The sequence below is a fragment of the Chanodichthys erythropterus genome, chromosome 2 (genome assembly GCF_024489055.1).
Source record: "Chanodichthys erythropterus isolate Z2021 chromosome 2, ASM2448905v1, whole genome shotgun sequence".
Lineage (NCBI taxonomy): Eukaryota > Metazoa > Chordata > Actinopteri > Cypriniformes > Xenocyprididae > Chanodichthys > Chanodichthys erythropterus.
In genome coordinates this window covers 462,515-474,935 of record NC_090222.1, presented here as the reverse complement: position 1 = coordinate 474,935, position 12,421 = coordinate 462,515, and positions in this window count along the sequence as shown.

The following is a 12,421-nucleotide window of genomic DNA, read 5'->3' as shown; positions in this document are numbered from 1 at the left end:
GTGGTCAATAAAACAAAGTTCATTTGAATTATAGTCAATATGACAGTAACAAATCGATTAAAAGTCAGAAAATACGAGTTTATGTCGCATATTCATAAGTGTGACCAGTCTGTTTACAAAAGATAACTGCGGACCATATGTGTGTCGAATCAATTAAAATAATATTAATTCATCGATGCCTGTTTGACACGCAACCAATCGTGATGATGTGGCACAACAAGCTCAAATGTCATTGGACAGTGTAAAGTGAATCGGTAATTTCCCGCTTTTATCCATAAATCGGCCAGCCGTTGTCTATTTTAAGGTGAAGCTAAAAGAGAAAAAGAAGAAGAAGGTGAAAAAGACCTAAGCGAATTGACTACATGACCATGCAGCACCAGAAGTCATATTAATGGTAAGTAGTGGTCAATTTATTGTAATTTATGAACATATTTATGTACCGTTTGTCTGTCATAGTTGGTTTTTATGTAGGTAACACTTTACAACAGTGGTTCCCAAACTTTTTAGCGTGGAGTACCCAATAGAGTGCCACAGGGATGACGCATTTTTGTAGGCAAAACCTGGAAGCGAGTTAGCATTTTTGGACTTCCGGTTCCAACGCCGTAAAGTCTATGGGTTTTTTGAATGGGTTTTTGCTAAATCGCCTGAAATAAGGTCTGTGGTTAACAAAGCCTCTAAATACTTTCACGTTTTGATCTATGACATAAAACACACCAGTTATTACCCACTTGTGATTTTTTTAAACTTTTACTGTGTCTTAAAATCGGCGGTTGCTAACAAATTGCTAAAAGGGACTACTTCCTTTGGCGGGGACTTTAGACGTCATCATGACAAACAGGACATTTGGACAGCATTTCTCACGAAAAAGTGGATAAGTATTCATACACAGCGCAGATCATAATCAGTGAGGTGGTGGTGGTGACGACATTGATCCGCGACCATGGTGTGTTGTAGTCCGTTTATAGCCTACTGTTAGCCTTTTATATCTGATGACTTTATTTAGGCTTCAAAATCTATAAATGTTGTGTTAACTTGTAAAGACAAAACGTGTAAGTGTCATAACCCTTTGTTAAACACAGAGCTTATTTTCTGCGATTTTCAAAAAGTCTATGGGAAAAATGAATAGGCTTTCAGTCGAGGGAACCCGTGCGCCGCTAACTTCCGGGTTGGCCTACAAAAACGCGTCATCCCTGGGGAACTCTATAAGGGATTACCCCCTCTGTTTCACTTAGACTGCAGTCACACCTATACCATTAAAGGGGCAGTATGTAATAATTCTGTCCGCTAGAGGTCACTAGAACCCTATTCAAAACAAAGGCGTAGCTTGATGACGCCATGTTTGAGCGCAGAATCTTGGGACATGTGGTCTCCACCTCAACAGACGGTGGAATAGAATAGGGATTGGAGTCGGGCAGAAATCATGTTCATGTGATTATTGACATTACTGTAGTGTGAAGCAGAGCAGGAGCGAGTGTTGTGGAGCTGAACGAGGAACTGGAGCGATTGATCAACACACGCCTCACGAGCAGCGGGACTTTTATTATGACACAGTCGCCGGTCATGAGTATGAGGTAACGCAGCTCTGTTTATCATATTAGATACATTTGAGAGTGTTAAATGATGTTATAACGTTACTCTGTGCGTTCGCTCGGCGGCTGCTGTGAGACACTGTTACACACTGCAGTAAGATAGATCCATTTTACAATATCAGATTAAATGCTGGATGATTGTGTTGATGAATGACATGCAATTAATTTTAATAAACGTATTGTATGATGGAGAAAATGCTGTATTACTGTTACTAAAAATGAAGCTGCATCTGATTATGCTATGTTAGCTACTTCACAAAATAGTGTTTTTCTCTGAGGATGGTAAAGCATGAGACTCGCAAAAAATCAAGAAAATTAGATTTAAACAATGAGACTAAACGTGTTGAGCTATATAACAATAATTAGTTTTGTGTCTATAAATATATCAAAACAGTTGTTCGCTTGTCTATTAAAACATGTAAATATTAAAGTGTCTTTGGTGTTTCCATGGTTTCTATCACATAAATCGGAAACCCGAGGGTAACGCGGGTATGACGCCATTGACAGGTGACTCCTCACACGTCCCGCAGCCTTGGTTAAAATTGCAATTTTCTCACAATTTACAAATAGTTGCAAACCTTTAAGGGACAATATTTGCCCCCTAAATTTATTTTTCAGTGCATATTTTTACTTCTATGAATAACTTTATAAAATAAATATGTTTAAATTAAAAAAAATGTTCAATAGACTAAGTAAAACTTTTAGATATTAAACTAAAACCGCCAGTAGGTGGCAGCAAGTCACTGTTTTTATGAGTGAGTCATCGAGTCATTCATTCCGTAATGAAGCAAGTGGCTGTGAATGAATCATTGAATCATTCAAAGCCGCAGAATTGTTCACGAAACAGACATGTGTTGTAGTTCTGCTGTTTTTCTAGTTGGAACTATTATTTCATTGCAAAATAGAGTAAATACTGACAGTACTGTGTTTACAATGTACGTTTTATTTTTTGACCTGTTGTATAATAATGTCATGTTTGTGGTCATGTGGATATTTGGGAACAGTTGCATTCTTGCTCGTTATCATCATTAAAGGGATAGTCCACCCAAAAATGAAAATTTGATGTTTATCTGTTTACCCCCAGCGCATCCAAGATGTAGGTGACTTTGTTTCTTCAGTAGAACACAAATGATGATTTTTAACTGCAACCGCTGCCGTCTGTCAGTCAAATAATGCGAGTGGATGGGAACTTCGTCTATAAGAGTCTAAAACATGCACAGACAAAACCAAATGAAACCCTGCGGCTCGTGACGACACATTGATGTCCTAAGACACGAAACGATCGGTTTGTGCGAGAAACCGAACAGTATTTATATAATTTTTTACCTCTAATACACCACTATGTCCAACTGCGTTCAGCATCCGGTTAGTGAGGTCTGATCGCGCTCTGACAGCGGCAGTGATGTCTCGCGCTTATACTTCAATGAGAGCGAGACATCACCGTCAGAGCGCGATCAGACCTCACACACCGGATGCTGAATGCAGTTGGACATAGAAATACATGCTCGATTTTAATTTTACTTTAAGGTAGAATTAAATGAACTACTCAGCATTTTGACCCCAGTTTGGGAACCACTGCTTTACAATAAGGTTTCATTAGTTAATATTAGTTAGCTACTTTAGTTCAACGATTGTACTTCTACAGCATTTATTAATCTTAATGTTAATTTCAACATTTACTGATACATTATTAAAATCAGAAGTTGTATTTGGTAATATTAGTTAATGCACTGTGAACTAACATGAACAAACTATGAACAGCTGGATTTATGCTAACACATTAACTATGTTTATGTTAATACATTAATTAATGTTAACAAATGAGACCTTATTGTAAAGTGTTACCATTACGTGCCATCTACACATCTACAATATAAATGTAGGCTGAAAGTTCAAGAACACAGAAAATGGTAAAGCAAAATGGCATATGTATAGGAATTCAGGTTGATTGGGATACTTTGGTCATTGAGATGATTGAGGAAAAGTGTCCCAATCAACCTGAATTCCCCCAATATATAATAATAATAATAATAATGATGATGATTATATATATATATATATATATATATATATAATATATAGTGGGTACAGAAAGTATTCAGACCCCCATAAATGTTTCACTCTTTGTTATATTGCAGCCATTTGCTAAAATCATTTAAGTTCATTTTTTCCTCATTAATGTACACACAGCACCCCATATTGACAGAAAAACACAGAATTGTTGACATTTTTGCAGATTTATTAAAAAAGAAAAACTGAAATATCACATGGTCCTAAGTATTCAGACCCTTTGCTTATTATTTAGTAGAAGCACCTTTTGATCTAATACAGCCATGAGTCTTTTTGGGAAAGATGCAACAAGTTTTTCACACCTGGATTTGGGGATCCTCTGCCATTCCTCCTTGCAGATCCTCTCCAGTTACTTTGTATATTTTCCTTACCCACTGTGTGTGTATATATATATATATATATATATATATATTTGAAACATTAAAGGGGAAACATTAAGTTACAAGAGTTCAGTTAAGAGTGATTTCTTCGTCTTTTGATTAGTAATAAAACAGAGAGCAGGAATATTAGACTGCTGTCCCTTTAAGACATAATTCAAAGATCCAGTACACTGACACTGATACACATCCGTTGTCTGTCCTATGTTTGTTAGGATACTCGCTAAGATGGGCATGTTGACATAACTTTGACTTGAAAGAGACTTGAAAGAGAATCTGCGCGGGAGTATTTGCGCGCTGTGACGCGGCTCTCCATGAACGCGCTTTGGATGAGCGTACACACACAGCTCCGCACAGAGCGCAAGCTCTCTTTCACGTCTTATAGAATTTTGCTCTGCGGTCACGCCATCTGCGCTTCGGAGAAACGCGGTCACGCCATCTATGCTTAAAAATGTATGGCGCGTCTACATGAGGTTGTGTGGTAGGTGTTTCGTGTCAGTAAAAATATTTTTAAAATTCATTAAAAAAATAAAATCAAACTGTTTACTGCAAACTTCACATGATTCTTGTTCTACATCTCCCCAAGAACCACTGTTGTGATTTTCATGTTGTTTAACTTTTTCATTGTATAGTACTACCTCGCCATACAGACATGATCTCTGACATCTGTATAGAAAAGATATTTCATTATGACCCCTTTCAAGTCAACAAAACATATTGTACTGTCACCCCAAAAATGTATAGAGGAATTTATATATATATATATATATGGTAACACTTTAGAATAACTCACACTATGAAGCATTAAGAGTTAGTAAATAGTTAATCCATAATTTATAAAGCATTAATGAACATTAGTAAGCAGTTTTTTTTTCAAATACACCTATAAATGCTTTGTTCTTGATTTATAATCATATCTATAATGAATTTAATAATTGTATTTTCATACTTTATGAATGATCAATTTATCACTTCTGAAGTATTACATTATACACAAACCAGTTATTTAGGAATTGTCAGTGATTCATAAGATCATTTATAAAGTGTAAGTAAATGATTAATAAACAATTTAAATGTACATTTATGCATCTTACATTTACATTTATGCATCTTACATTTACGCATCTTACATTTATGCATGTATAGTAATAGTTACTCAGTGTGTTAATAAATGCTTCATTAACACATATTTTCTAACTGTAATTCATGATTAATTCAGGTAGTTATTAAACATTTAGAAGTGTTCAGTTAAATATTTTTGTGAGCTCATCTAAAGTGAGGACTATTTATGCCCCGTAAAGCTTTACAAAGGAGATTTATGTTACGGCTGGTGGTGTAGAGATGAGGCAGATAACGGATTTCCACAAACATATAAGACTTTAATATAACCAAAGGCAGAGTACACCAAACAAGCATCTAACATAAACAGAGAACGGACCAGGAGTGAAGGGAGTGAGTGCAATATATGGGGAGTGCTGACAATAGAGTCCAGGTGCAGGTGATGAGTGACGATGAGGAGCTGACGAGGGAAGTGAGTGCAGGTGTGGAGAACAGGAGGATCTTGGGAAATAGAGTCCAGGGGAACACGGGATCTGTAACAGTACCTCCCCCTCCCGGTAGGCGCGTCTTCGCGCCGTAGATGTAACAACCGGGAGGGGGGCGGGCGCCCTGGAGACCTCAAACCGGAGCAGGGGGAGGAGTAGACTGGAGTGGAAGTCTCCAGGGCAGGCTCAAAAGCCATGGCGGGTCAGGAGCCGTGGGCAGCCATGGAGGGTCAGGAGCCGTGGGCAGCCATGGAGGGTCAGGAGCCGTGGGCAGCCATGGAGGGTCAGGAGCCGTGGGCAGCCATGGAGGGTCAGGAGCCGTGGGCAGCCATGGAGGGTCAGGAGCCGTGGGCAGCCATGGAGGGTCAGGAGCCGTGGGCAGCCATGGAGGGTCAGGAGCCGTGGGCAGCCATGGAGGGTCAGGAGCCGTGGGCAGCCATGGAGGGTCAGGAGCCGTGGGCAGCCATGGAGGGTCAGGAGCCGTGGGCAGCCATGGAGGGTCAGGAGCCGTGGGCAGCCATGGAGGGTCAGGAGCCGTGGGCAGCCATGGAGGGTCAGGAGCCGTGGGCAGCCATGGAGGGTCAGGAGCCGTGGGCAGCCATGGAGGGTCAGGGACCGAGGGCAGCCATGGAGGGTCAGGGACCGAGGGCAGCCATGGAGGGTCAGGGGCCGTAGGCAGCCATGGAGGATCAGGGGCCGAAGCCTTCGAGGCGTTGAGCCCAGGCGGCGGTGAGGGACCGGCGGGTGATGGCCTAACTGTAGGCTCCGCCGACCGAAGCGCAGCCGGGGCTCCAGAAGGCCGCAGTGGAAGCAGGAGGACAGCCAACAAAACGAACACCGGGGGGAGTGAGGAGGCCAACTGGAACTGAGGGACGGAGTGACGGAGCAGAGACGGAGGAGTGTAGTCCAGAGGGGAGGGCAGGCCGACGAGTGAACAAGGTGTGAGTGGAGGCAGGATGGATACTGGTGAAGCTGGTGGACTGATGGACAACGGTGGAGCAGAGGGAGGTTGGAGCCGGGGTGAAGGTAATCGCCCAGAGGTCCGAGGTGGAGAGGCGGGAGAGGGAGGCAGGGAGGGAACACAGTCCTTACAAAGTTCATAACAAAGGGCTCGGTGGTGGCAGGAGCGGCAGGCTCGGCGGCGGCGGCGGCTGGAGCGGCAGGCTCGGCGGCGGCGGCGGCTGGAGCGGCAGGCTCGGCGGCGGCGGCGGCTGGAGCGGCAGGCTCGGCGGCGGCGGCTGGAGCGGCAGGCTCGGCGGCGGCGGCTGGAGCGGCAGGCTCGGCGGCGGCGGCTGGAGCGGCAGGCTCGGCGGCGGCGGCGGCTGGAGCGGCAGGCTCGGCGGCGGCGGCAGCTGGAGCGGCAGGCTCGGCGGCGGCGGCGGCTGGAGCGGCAGGCTCGGCGGCGGCGGCGGCTGGAGCGGCAGGCTCGGCGGCGGCGGCGGCTGGAGCGGCAGGCTCGGCGGCGGCGGCTGGAGCGGCAGGCTCGGCGGCGGCGGCTGGAGCGGCAGGCTCGGCGGCGGCGGCTGGAGCGGCAGGCTCGGCGGCGGCGGCTGGAGCGGCAGGCTCGGCGGCGGAGACTGGAGAACCTTGCTCGGCGGCGGAGACTGGAGAACCTTGCTCGGCGGCGGAGACTGGAGAACCTTGCTCGGCGGCGGAGACTGGAGAACCTTGCTCGGCGGCGGAGACTGGAGAACCTTGCTCGGCGGCGGAGACTGGAGAACCTTGCTCGGCGGCGGAGACTGGAGAACCTTGCTCGGCGGCGGAGACTGGAGAACCTTGCTCGGCGGCGGAGACTGGAGAACCTTGCTCGGCGGCGGAGACTGGAGAACCTTGCTCGGCGGCGGAGACTGGAGAACTTGGCTCGGCGGCGGAGACTGGAGAACTTGGCTCGGCGGCGGAGACTGGAGAACTTGGCTCGGCGGCGGAGACTGGAGAACTTGGCTCGGCGGAGACTGGAGAACTTGGCTCGGACCAAAAGTCTATAAGCCAGGCCGCATCTTCTGGCGGCTCGCACAGGCTCTGGAGATACTGGAGCGGGCTCTGGAGATACTGGAGCGGGCTCTGGAGATACTGGAGCGGGCTCTGGAGATACTGGAGCGGGCTCTGGAGATACTGGAGCGGGCTCTGGAGATACTGGAGCGGGCTCTGGAGATACTGGAGCGGGCTCTGGAGATACTGGAGCGGGCTCTGGAGATACTGGAGCGGCTTGTTTCCTCCTCCTCCGCCTTCGGGACCCAGTGGAGGAGTGTGGGTTCCGTGTGGGGCAGGCAGAGCGTTTGCTGGAGGGGTATGCGGAGGAAGACGGAGGTTGACTGACTGGCCCGGCCAACCATGTTTCTGGATGGACTAGAGACAGACACCCATCCTGAACCCAATCAATTACGAATTTGGAGTCATTTAACCATAAAATGGAATTTATAGTTTCACTTAAGGAGAATCTGTAATCGGGTTCACCAAAACGGATGGTGTCATCATCTAGTCCATCCAAAAACAAGGAGATCAAACAAGCTTCAGGCCAGTCAGAAAAAAAAGCGAGCTCAACGAACTCCTCCACATACCTCTCCAGCGAACGACCTACCTGCAGGACCCCGATTAGGCGATCGCCGGATGACAGGGTGAGAGGCGTTGGAGGAGCTGGAGCCAGGGAGCCGGGGGAAGTCTCCATTTTGTCCTTGTGAAAATCCAACGTTTTTAGGTCCGTTCTTCTGTTACGGCTGGTGGTGTAGAGATGAGGCAGATAACGGATTTCCACAAACATATAAGACTTTAATATAACCAAAGGCAGAGTACACCAAACAAGCATCCAACATAAACAGAGAACGGACCAGGAGTGAGTTCAATATATGGGGAGTGCTGACAATAGAGTCCAGGTGCAGGTGATGAGTGACGATGAGGAGCTGACGAGGGAAGTGAGTGCAGGTGTGGAGAACAGGAGGATCTTGGGAAATAGAGTCCAGGGGAACACGGGATCTGTAACAATTTAAAGGATACATGAACATATTTATTTTAGGGGGAAAAAAATGAAACTTTACGATGCGTAACTTGATATAAAATTAAAAGTAAACCTCTGCAATTTCACAGTAAATAAAAATCCCTGTACTCCTCCAGAAAACATAACTGTACAGTAAAATGAAACTAAGCCTATGCAATCTGATATAAAAATTACTTTCTGTAAAGTGTAAACGTTGCTGAATACAGATTTACCAGAGCCAACACTGGATTACAGGAGTGCCAAAATACAACAAATAATGTTTTTATAAAACAATAATAATGTAAAAATATTTCACAGTGTCAAAACTACCTCAGTAGTAACTTTAAAACATTAGAGAACAGCAGCGCAGAAGATCACTGAGCCTTTAAATCTCCTTTGTAAGAACATGAAAATCATCACAGTGGTTCTTGGGGAGATGTAGAACAAGAATCAGGTGGAGTTTGCAGAAAACAAATTGATTTCATATTTTTATGAATTTTTAAAATGTGTCTGTATAGCAACGTAAACCATATATGTCATAAATTTGGCATGTAATTATTAAATAATAAAACAGTAAAAGAACATGAAAATCACAAGATTGGTTCTTGGGAACATGTATAACAAGAATCATGTGAAGTTTGCAGTAAACAGTTTGATTTAATTTATTTTTTTAATGAATTTTTAAAATATTTTTACCGACACGAAACACCTACCACACAACCTCATGTACACGCGCCATATTTTAAAGCATAGATGGCGTGACCACGTTTCTCCGAAGCGCAGATGGCGTGACCGCAGTAAATTTGCGTCGTAAGATTTGGGATGCAAGCGCACGCCGAATAAATACAGTGTGCGATCTGTGCGCGTCGAGAGCGCTCATACATGATTTGTTTGCGCATCGCGTGCTTAATGTACTTTGATTTCAATCCTCATCCATCAAAACTTTAATAGCAAGAAGCTGGTTTGCTTTATCCATCCGAGAAACATAGTTTTCATATCATCTGGCCATACAGCGGTGGGATGTTGACGTTCCGTTCAGACAGGAACAGCGATGCGGGAGGACTCGCTCTCTTCAGATACAATGACAGAATCTGACAGAGAGTTCTTGTTTTAATAATTGAAATAATTCTCTCTGTCATCTCTGATGAAACCTGGCATTTTTTGCTGGCTAAAAATACTTTGTTGGACACACACGTTAATTGAATATATTTATTGTTAGGCATATGGCCAATTTGTCTCTTTAGCATTTATGCAATATTTTAAGACTCCTCCTGCAATGACTCTTCAAGCCACTAGAGAGCGCTGTCTGCTCCCTCCTGCAATGCATTTCCCAGCCACTAGGTGCTGTGAACTCTTTAGTTAGGACTGCTCATCAAGATTATTTGTTCCACCTGTATTTTGTCCTATTTCATTTTGGCAATTTTATTGAGCTGTGTTCAGACTTGAGTCTAACCTGTATGGATTTCCTGAGTTCTAGAAGAATTAAGTGTTGTTTCTCTGTTGCCATTTGGCCTACATTATGGTTGTTGTTGTTTTTTGTAAAGTTATGACTACTCTTTTGTTTGTATTTTAAAAAATTAAGATCAAGTAAAGTCTGCTTTTGAGTTATCTGAGCTTCCTAGTTTGCCTTTCCTTCTGCACATGGGTCTTCTTCAAACTGTTTTCCCCAGTAGACCAGAGGTGAGAAGTACTGTAGCTTGCCCTGACTGGAAGACCTGGGTTCAAGACCCACCTCAGATGCCTTATGTCAGTCCATTGTGACCAATATACGGGTGCGAACCCTGAGAATGGAGTACAGAAGATTCCACAGCATTCCTGGACATGCAATTTATGTAGTTGTAATTGGTAGGCAGGGATTAGGCAGGACATGCGCCCTATTTAGGAATGATTGGGATTTATTAACATGTGTATATTTAACTATCAAATCTGATGTTTACGAACCGTTTGTGAATCTAGAGTTTTCGGGAAGATCCATTTTACCTGCAAATTACTCAGAATTTACTCGTATATTTACAGAAGTTTCATGAATGAGAGCCATTGTAAGTACACAAGTCAACAACATATTTTTGGTTACATTAATTTAAAAGTCTTACATATTGTGCCTTTAAAGCCAGTCTCTACTCAAAAGATCAGCTAATGAGATCACCATAATGCAATTACAGGTGGCCGCGCTACAGTGCTAGTTTTAACGACTGCTTATAAATATGACAAAGTTCAAATTACAGGGCTTTGTCACATAGAACATTAAGAATTAAATAATTCAACACTTTGTAAACATGCATTCATACAAGACGTATTACAAAGTGAGCAGCTCAGTGTTTTTATCCTTTTTTTTACTGTTTTTGTCTCATATGATTTATGTAATGCAGCGAGGAGTGCAGAGATCTGTCTGTGGTAATAATTATGATTATTTGTAATTATTGTTCCCCCTATCTTCACATTTTCTGCAAGGAAATGAAATGTTGGCTTTGTAGTGCAGCAGCCTCAGCTGTGAATGATTCAGTGCCCCAAAGGTTAATTTTCAATTTGCGCAGTGAAAGGTTACCATTGCAATTTGACCCCCCCAAATTGTATCTTCTTGCTAATGAACTATCATTTCATTTTGGCTCATTTTGTCATTAAGATTGCTGTGACTACCATCTGTTTATTATTTAGCTCATACATGAATACACATTCTGAGTTCGCTCTCAGCAGGTTCGTTCATTTCTGCCATTATACCTGAGCTACTAGAAACATATACGGGTGCTTTACAAAACCATGAGAAAGGCACCGGCACCTACTAAACCTGTATGACTTTCTTCTGTGGAAAGCAAAAGAACATTTTAAGAAACATGTTTCAGTGTTTTGTGTCTAGAAAATTAAAGCCAGTGGGATCCAGTGACAGTCTTAGCGTTTGCAATGAATCCCATTCCGACTCGCTTCTCCTCTGAAATGGTGGTTGATGTGTAGTTGATCGCTGTGGACTTGAACCCCATGAATTGCACTCACCAGTGCCAAAAGTAAGTGACTGTCTCCTCCTCCCTTCATACTGCGTAGTGATGCAGGGTTATTATCGTTAAATGAAAACTAAAACTGTTCAAATAAAAATTGAATATTAAAAAAAAAGTTAAATTAATTAACAGTTAACAATCATTCATATAGCCAATATCAATAGTGTTTTCTTCCCATTTTCCCACATGTGCATTTTCCCCTCACTTACAGAGATAGCTTTAAGAAGGCCTATATATACACAATTTTCATAGTAGTTCTGTATTATTCTTATCGAACTCTCCCATCTAGAAAAACTAATACCAAAAGTAATACCACCTAAAATAATAAAGATGCTCCGTTGAAATATGTAAAGTGTAAACTTTATTTAAACTGCATACATTAAAGCATACATTTAAATTATTGCGACAGATATGAAGGGGGAGGAGAATTTATGCGTGCGTCAGGTTTCCCGACGAGAAAGACCTCTGCAAAGGATGCACCTGTGTATCCTCGCTCATGACTCCTCAGGAAACTTCCTCACTCCTCGATCCTCGATCCTCGCGGTGCAGTTAGAGAATTGAGATGTCCTTCAAGATGGCTGAGCTCGATCGGTATCCGGGTCATAGGATGGAGGACGAAGGAGCGAGGAAACGAGGAGGGATATTGAGAAGCACCCCTGGTTCACTCATTCATTCCCTGCAAAGCATTGCAGCCTGTATTACTGCATTTCTAACCCTTTTTTCCATGGATTATTATTTCTTTGTTCTCTGTATTTCCCTGTTTTGCCTTCATCTGGATATTCCCTTTGTTTGGACTGCTCATCTGTGTTTCGACCTTTGCCTGGTTTTTGTGTATGCTTTGGATTTCCCCATTAAACTGCATTTGAATCCTCAACCATTC